The 9,427-nt window shown below is 38.5% G+C and overlaps 1 protein-coding gene across 2 annotated transcripts in view; it reads right to left on the bottom strand.

Annotated features, from left to right (window-relative positions):
• LOC129770255 (protein embryonic gonad-like) overlaps nt 1–8,881 on the bottom strand; it is a 311,635-nt gene extending 302,754 nt beyond the window's left edge. For both annotated transcript variants that reach the window (XM_055772967.1, XM_055772966.1), the window contains exon 1: nt 7,642–8,881. The gene's annotated coding sequence lies outside the window, so the exon portion shown is untranslated. The remainder of the gene's footprint in view (nt 1–7,641) is intronic.
• Between the last annotated feature and the right edge of the window lie 546 nt (nt 8,882–9,427).

Here is a 9,427-nt window from a genome sequence, read left to right on the forward strand (position 1 = left end):
ATTTAATGATATAATGATAATCTGTATCATGATGTTTAATGATGATGTTAAAGTTATATCCGAAAGATTTTGTGGCACATTCATCCATCCAAAGCTATTTGAAATGCAGCACTGCGAATTAGCTATCTCGAAGTATACGTTATCTGTCCACAAGATAATCGGGGCGACATAGGACTCAAAACATTGGAAGAGTTATTTGCAAAAGCTTTTCAAAAACGCATCTTAGTTACAACATTTAAGGGGGGACCCCGGTCTGGATGGTCGAAAAACTCGATTTTTTTTATTTTGCATTTTTGGGATTCTTATACCCTCAAAAATGTTGTCCTGAAAGATTTTTTTTCGACATTTGATTTCGTTGGAAAGTTACAGCCAAAAGTATGAGGTCACCTCAAGGCAGCCATTCCATGCCAAACCGATATAGTGGTTCTCAGATTTTCGTGAAAAGTGATAGATTTTTTCTTTATCGCAAAATATTAGACTCGTATTTTTTTTTTATTTTTTTCCGTATGGTGCCGATTTCCATTTTAGGGCGGTCCGAAAAATCAATTTTTCGCCCTTTGTCCAAAATTCATAATTGTTTAACTACTGTACCGATGATCGATATATCAAAGCAAATTAAGTAACTTTTTTGAAAAAACATTATACTTGTCAAAAATTTGGATTTTGTTTTCGTAATTATTGATTGTATTTGTTTTTTTATTGTTTTCGTGGCTAGAGGGCGCTATATTTTTTTTATATTTTTTCTCGAAAGCTGAGGATTTTTTACATAACATATACAAAAATGAGAGATGTGTTTTCTTTCGTTTTTAAGTCATGAATTTTCAAATTAATGGTTAAAAAATCAAACTTTTCCTCCTTTCTCCAATAAAAGACTTTTTTGAAAAAAATCATAACTTTCGAACTGCTGGACCGATTTAGATGATCGACATATAAAATTGAAGCCGGTGATCTAGTCTTCTATATTACATTTGCGATCAATTCGGATGTTCGTTTGAGTGACTATTGATTGTGTTAGTTCTTCATAGTTTTCTCGGTTAAAGATAGAGAGCGCTATATATATTTTCTTATTTTTTCTTGAAGGCTGAGGTTTTTCTATACAATATATCCCGAAATCAATTATGTGTCTTTTTTAGTTTTCTAGTTATGATTGTTCAAATTTAACTTGTTTTCAGTATTCGTTCATTATTTGTATGCATCTAGATATATGCGACTAGAATCCAATTTCTTCACAAGTGTAATATTTTACCAAAAAAGACAAGCTCTTTAGCTCCAATATTTCGATTATCTGAATCGATCCAGCAGTTCAAAAGTTATGAATTTTTAAAAGAGTCATTTTTGGAAGAAAAGGCAAAAAATTATTTATTTGGACTATCGGTTAAATATGAAAAATCATAACTTAAAACGACACGACTTTGATTTTTGGATATGCTATGCAAACCTCGGCTTTCAAAATGGAAATGGAAAATTAGAAATTAGCACATCAATAAAAAAATAAAAATACAGGTCTAATATTGTGCGATAAAGAACAAATCTACCACTTTTCACGAAAATCTATGAGCCACTATATCGGTTTCACATATAATGGCTGAAGGGATACAGTAAAACCTGTTTCTGTGCGGTTTTTTTGTGCGAATTTTTTTGTGCGATTTTTTTTGTGCGGTTTTCTGTTCTTGTGCGGTTTTTTTTTTGTGCGTTATATAAAAAGAAGCATAATTGACGAAGTTATCGTCCATTTAGTATTTTTCGATGGTTTATACGAGGGTCACTATTTATATTTCGGGAATATGAACAAAAACAAATAGTTAAGCTGCGAATATATTTTTATTGTTTTTCAAAGTACTCGCCACGATGATCGATACACTTTTGCGCTTAAACCAATTTTCAAAGCATTTATTCCAATCGACACGAGCCTTTTTTTTTGAGCGATTGTCAAATTATGTGGGATCCAACGTGAACATAATTTTCGTATAACTAAGTGTTCATGTAAAATCGCATATATGCTGGTGGAACTAATGCTTAGGGATGCCTCAATCTCACAATAGGTTACATGACGATCTTGCTTAATCATTTCGTGCACAGCATCGATGTTTTCTGGCACTACAATCGATTTTGGATGACCTTCACGAAACTCGTCGGACAGCGAACTACGACCACGATTGAATTCACTATACCAGCGATACACAGTGATTTTTGATGGAGCTTAATCGCTAAAAGACAAATTAAGTTGATTGACGCACTCTTGTTGTGATAATCCACGTCGAAAGTCGTAAAAAATCATCGCACGAAAATGTTCACGATTCAGTTCCATTTTTTTTGCCGAGACCAAACTTTCAACTAAATATAAAATAAACAAATAGCGTCCGTATGACAAAATGTACTGAGTACGTATATCGTCAAAAATGTCAAACTTTACGATGGGACCGTCAGATGGACTCACATGACATCAGTGTTGCCAATTCCCGAAATATAAATAGTGACCCTCGTATGCATTTCAGTGTGAAAAATGCATATTTGCGTCTCAATTATCCACTTCTGAAATCATTCCCCTCCTCCCATCAAATGCTCTAAGTTTTTCTATGTTTTTGCATGACATGATATCTAACAGTATCACGTTTGGACATGCAACTAAAAGCACAAAACAGCCACGCGCAACCGAAAAGGCAAACTGTGCCATCGTAAAGTAGGGAAACAAAAGGAAATTGAACGGTGAACGGCGTGGATTTGAGTTAATTTCTTCAGGGAAACTTTTTTTATGCGGTCCCTATCTACCGCACAAAAAAAGTTTTTTTCAAAATGTGTACCGAACACGGTTTTTTAAAGTTACTGGTGAAGTTTTGCACGATTTTTTTTATACCATTTTTTTATGCGGTCCCTATTCCCCACACAAAAAAAGGTTTGCTTGTATAAAGGGTGTGTCACATCAAATTGCATCACGGAAAAAACGCTGTAGAAATTTAATTTTTAGGAATTATATCTTTAGCTTTCGCTTATAATCCGATAAGAGTGTATAGATCACGTTGGTCATGCTTCACAGTCAATTTTTTGTAAATTTGGAAAAATGTCGTCGAACGAAAAAGAGCGTCGTGAATTAATCCTGTGCACTCATTTCGAGAATCCGGAGTTGTCACATCGGGACATCGGTAAGATGCTGGGAATCGTCCAATCCACGGTCAGCAGAGTACTAAAACGATACTTCGAGAACCTAACCATCGACCGGAAGGTGAAGAACGGCAAAAAATTGATGCTCGGTCAGTGAAAAAGATCACAAACGCGTAGTTAGGCAGTTTAGACGTGATCCGAGAAGTTCGGTCCGGGATGTCGCCAATAAGCTGAATTTGTCAAGTTCATTCGTCCAGCGGACCAAGCAGCGGGAGGGCCTGCGTACATACAAGGTTCAGAAGGCTCCTAACCGCGACGAAAGGCAAAACATGGTGGGGAAGACGCGAGCCCGGAAGCTGTACACCGAAATGCTGACGAAGCCGCATTGCCTGGTAATGGACGACGAAACCAACGTCAAAGCGGACTTCCGTCAGCTGCCGGGCCTGTTGTTCTTCTCCGCAGAGGACAAATTCAGCGTTCCGGAGGAGATTCGCAAGCAGAAACTATCCAAGTTTGCCAAAAAGTACATGGTGTGGCAAGCGATCTGCTCTTGCGGAAAGCGGAGCGCCCCCTTCGTGATGACCGGCACGGTAAACGGGCAGGTTTACCTTAAGGAGTGCCTACAGAAGCGCTTACTACCACTATTGAAGCAGCACGAGGGCCCGACCATTTTCTGGCCGGATTTCGCTTCGTGCCACTATTCAAAGGACGTGTTGGAGTGGTACGAAGCCAACGGGGTCACCTTCGTGCCAAAGGAAATGAACCCGCCCAACGCGCCGGAGCTTCGCCCAATAGAGAAATATTGGGCGATTATGAAGCAGGCCCTCCGGAAGAACCAAAAGTTGTCAAATCGGAGGCGGACTTCAAGAGAAAATGGATTTCTGTTCAAAAAAAACTACAACCTGACGTTGTACAGAACCTTATGGACGGGGTAAAGAGGAAGGTGCGAGCATACGGGCTTGGGCTCGAAGTATGAATAAAAAGAAAATGCCAAAAGTTGTTTAATAGTTTTTATTTTACTGTCTAAAATTTTCAAAAGGATCGGTCTACTGGGCGAATTTCTACAGCGTTTTTTCCGTGATGCAATTTGATGTGACACACCCTTTAGTGTTGCTGTACGATTTGTTAAACGCGTTTTTTTCGAATTGATGTTTTTTTAAGCTGATGGTAACGATATCTCAGGATCTACTCTACCGATTTGGCTGAAATGTTTTATCAACTTGTAAAAATGAATTATCTAACATAGCCGTTTTTTGACATCTCATTTTTCCGTTTTTTCTTAGCTTTCAAATCGATTTTTCATTAAAAATAAATTTGGTAATTTTTTGTATTTTGAAAAACTCCTATGTAAAGCTGTAGGTATTATCCTAAGGTTTCATAATAATCTCTGGAATACTTTTTGTTTTCTATTATAGTGAAAACACATTTCGGTTCGTCACTTTTACTTCCATTTTTGGAAGAATGTCGGGAGTGAGAATTGAACTCGTGATCTCTGCGTGAGAGGTATGGATGTTACCACGATGCAAGATCGCCTCCACTTCATTGGAATTGGTTCTACGAATCCTCGTTGCTTCACAACCGATACCACCAGCAAGGTATCGATTGTCAGACAGCGTATACGCTGCCAGCTGCCAACAGCGTAATAATAATTATTCGTCCGCTCAAAAAATGGAAAACACATCTACAAATATAACCTAAAAAACCAAAAATACCCGAACAGTTCACTTTATTCCTAACATCCGAAAAAAGATAACGAAAATTCCTTATCTCTTGAACAATGTTAATAGCTGGGCATTATCACGCTTGGTATTTTAATTTGCATTATAATTATCATTCGTGCACTTTTGAACTATACCAACAATTATTGTGTTGAATGGTTCACTCTATACGCTTCGGTGATCGCTTCCGGGGCAGGATGTGCGGCGAAGAAACTCTGACATTTCATCACCTAGCGATTACGAAAATTTTCTCAATCAAATGACACAATCAAAAGATCTAAAAATATCGGCAATGTGAAAAAACGTTGATAATATTTTGAATACACCAGTTTCATTCTATAGTTTCCCGACTTGCCCATTGCAACTGATCTTTTTATAATGGAGATATTTCATCTTCAGTGTCACGACGTTGCTGAAAAATCTTCCCAATGTTTTATTATTATTATTATTATTTTATCAAAAAATTGTCATTAGAGATAATAACGTCAATAACCAAAATTTTCGGTTTTGGTCCGATAAGCAGCAACGAGCAATACAAGAAGCGACGCGTAAACTTACGTTCCTACTATTTTTTTACCATCGCGGCCTTTCGTACAAACTACGACGCAAGTGAGCTGATAACTAGCATGTGCAGAACGTTCAACAGATGTTATAGTTGTTTTGATTTTAATGTGTCCCATGTTAGACTTATGAATTTGTTTATGTGTAAATTTAGATTAAGTTTATACATATATACATACAGATACATACATCTGTAGGATTTAATGTAATCTGTTTGATAATTAAAAGATGAGCTTTTGAGCTCAATCCCTCAAAATAAAATAAAACAGAAATGAAAAATGAAAAGAGCTGACTATGCATCTCGAAAAGTGTTCTGGTTGGAGGTGTCTGTGGTTCGGAAGATTCATTTGCCCGTATTATTTAGGGATGAAGGTGAGAACAACGTTACTGATTGGTGATTGGTAGCATGCATGCAAATCTAATTGACATATGGGGTTTCAACAAGACGGTGACACATGCCATCCCGGCACACGAAACGATGAACCTATGGCGCAATCAATTCTTCTCGTCTCTCCTCTCATTTTGAACCCGCATAATTCAATTTTATTTATCAACAGGAGATTCTACAAAACTCATAATCTAATTAGAAGAATTTTTTCTTCTTCATTCGGATGAACATTCATTCTGGTGAATGTTGCATTCGGGTATTTGTTACATTCGAGTGAATGTCATTCGGGTAAATGTGCTTCGGGTAAACATGTATCGGGTGAATGTTATTCGGGTGAAAGGACTTCAGCTATGGGTCACCTAAACGTAGTCGTAGTCGTAGTCACATGAAATAATCTTGAAAACATAAATGGCAAGGATTGATGCTTGACAATTACAAGGATAATATTTTGATAATTTAGAAAATTCATTGAATATTGATTTTTAACTCCGACCAGAATGTATCTGTATCCCAGGTTTAAGTTACCCATAGAGATCTATCTTTTCCGCGTGTTACGGTATTCATAGGTTGCTCGAGGAGATTTTTCAACGCCAGGTATCAATATATACAGTAGATCAAACATACGATGAATCACGAAATGTATGACCAGTTTGGATTAATATAAAGGTGTTCTCACGGTTGCCTTTACAGATAGCTCATGTAGATCTTTCCCCACCAAATACGACATTTTTTTCAAACCAAATACGACAATTTTACTTATTAACGTATTCTTTAAACTGCAGAGACGAACCAGCCTACGGCTGGAAGTCTCTTCAATAAAGACATTAAAAAGTAATCTTTCAACCAAAATCGTAATGAAATTCGATAATTTGTGTTATTCGTTGTTTGTCTTTCCGCTATGAAATGGCAATGAAAATTACACAACTTTAATTTTGACATGCCACAAATCACTCGAAATCTGTCAAAAACAGCGCGCTGATAAAACAAACAGCAAAAAATTATCCGTTATAAAGAATGAATTTATCAATATGTTCCAAAATACAGCCTTGTTGAAAATCACATATAATTTGTTGAATATTTATGTCCGAATTTGGTGTAAGAGTTTCAAGCAATACAATGATAATTTGAAACATTGTTGTTGTTAATTTATGATTACTAACATAAAAATAATATAACATGTTCAGATGATATCACTTCTTTGTAAATTCTAAAATGATTTAATACTATCAGATAGGACATGTACATTTTCCAAAAATTATTTACTCTTCTCTCAAACTTCAAATGAAAAGCAACAGCAATAAAAAGTACTAACATAATTTAGCAAAATTTCTTTTGGTTTTATTAATCAAAGTCTTGGAAAACCAGTGACAAAGATTTTGCTGTATAACTTAAATGTTTTATTAACCCTTTCGTTGTGAGCGTCGTCTATAGGAGATGTTGTTTCTTTCCGGGTTTAACTAAAAAAATCTGAGCTGAGAAAAACACATTCGCACATTACATTATCTTTGCGTATCTACATAGCATAATTCAAATGTACCATACACAGACTGTAAGCTGACTCAATTTTTTCGTCCCTTCGTCCCGGAAATATATCATCAGAAGATTCAACGTCGCATTCCGCAAGTGATTTTTCCGATGCTAACTTCGATGACTATGGTAACAGATGTAGGTTCCGAAAAGGTAAACATTCCGACGGAAGTCTGATTTATCATGTATTCCCACTGCAAAAGTTCCAAAAATTTACCCCGTTGGCGCTTGCTTCAAGTTTACTCAGCACGTTCTGGTCCCAGACCCCCACAGAGCGCCATAATCGCAACCCCGAAATAGATCAAGTGCTACCGACCAACAATCTAACTTGGAACATTACTCACTTACCTTGTATCTCTATCTCTTGTCAGGATCTCCACAACCCAGGAAGCGTCAACCCAAGAGCGTGTTCTTCTCCAGTTATTTGCACTTCAAAAGTAACGACCAACGCAACGAAGAAAAAAACACTACAAAGCAAACCTTCCACTTGTCAATTCCGCTAATTAGGCACCCAAACATATACCTTGTCTCGGCAGCTTCCCAAACAAAAACCACAAAATCCACGACAATGTGCCCGGCACAACACCAGAGATCCGTATCAACAAAGAGGATAGCTTTCCTCGGATCACTCGGCTTGTTTGGGATTGGTTAGCTCGATATCACCGCGGCACACGAGAGTACACAGGCTCCAGTTAATAAATCTCACCGCACTAGATAATGTTGTTGGTAATCACTTCAGCGAAAATTAACCCAGAGCGCTTGTTTCAACACTATTCGGGCTCTGTTTTGTTACACTACGCACTCCGGACCGAGCAGGGCCAATGCTGGCGACGGGAAAAACATTCGACGCGGCGTTGTACAAGATAATGAAATGTAACACCATGTAATGGGGATGCCAGTACAAGCAAATAAAGAACAATTTATGCACTCCGTGTTGGGTATTCCTCTGCCCGTTGTTTTATTGTGATTATCGTTGCAAACCTCCGGAGAGGCAAAGGCACGTGTCGCTTGGCGTGAGCATTACCCACCGCAAAGCAAAAGGTCCACCGGATCGTTGCTCTGTCGGTCAATTAACAGCTGACACTAATCCCTTTGATAATCATTCCCTGCTCTCGTCATGCGATTGACTGAGATCACTTTATTAGCATAAATCTTCTTCTCCCGTTTGCTCGAGGCTTCGTGTGTTAAAACCATCGCATGCGCGTACAAATCCTCATTATTCCATCAGAGCCGTTTAACATACAGAATCCGTTCTTCACGATCTTTTCATGGCAAGGTCACTTCTTCAGGAAGTTCTCCCCGTACAGGAGCGAACACTTCACGATCATACCAGCGATGGCACAGTGAAATAAACAAAACAAAAAAATACAATGCAAAAAGCCTTGCGAGCCACTTGTTCTAACCGAGAGACTTGCGCGCCTGCCAGCGAGGAACTCCGTCCCCTGAGCGAAACGATACGAAATGAAACCGCCAAAACAACAAACATACAAACAAACAAAAAAAAAACAAACAGCAAAACATCGAACTCTCTGAGCAACACCAGCGGCAAAGAACCAGAGTCCGAGCCCGAGAGATGTGTAATGGAGAAGAGTCAAATCACGACTGGTGGAATCATATAAGTAAAATCAAGGTAAACCCCATAACATTATTTGCCTCGTTTTTGCCCTCAGATGTTTCGCCTTGTCGCTCGCTCGTGTTGTGTGTCTGATCGCGCGCGCTGTGCAGACCCCTGAATTGAAGATGATGCCGATGCGATGCTCAGCGCGCGGTTTCTCCCTCTCACGTGTTCTCAGTGCCTTCGCTGCCAAGCAGTTTTGCAACATTTGTCTCTCGGAGATAACCAACGGCAATGGCAACAACAACAACAACAACACAACAGCAGCTGGTTGATATCGCAAAATATGCGAAGTACACAATTTGTTGTCATTGCTTGTTGTATGGCCACCACTGCCGCTGCCGCGCTGGAGGAGGATGAAGATGCGCTCCCAGCTCACATGTTGATACGCTATTTGGTGGAGTCGAGTTTTTAGTTTTGTTTTTTCTTTGATCTTCTCATGCTGCTCTCCTTCGCTACTTTCGAGCTCGGTGTGTCTCTCTGAAGTGCAGGAAGGTAGTGCGCGCTGTTCGCGCATCG

The sequence above is a fragment of the Toxorhynchites rutilus genome, chromosome 2, assembly GCF_029784135.1.
Source record: "Toxorhynchites rutilus septentrionalis strain SRP chromosome 2, ASM2978413v1, whole genome shotgun sequence".
Lineage (NCBI taxonomy): Eukaryota > Metazoa > Arthropoda > Insecta > Diptera > Culicidae > Toxorhynchites > Toxorhynchites rutilus.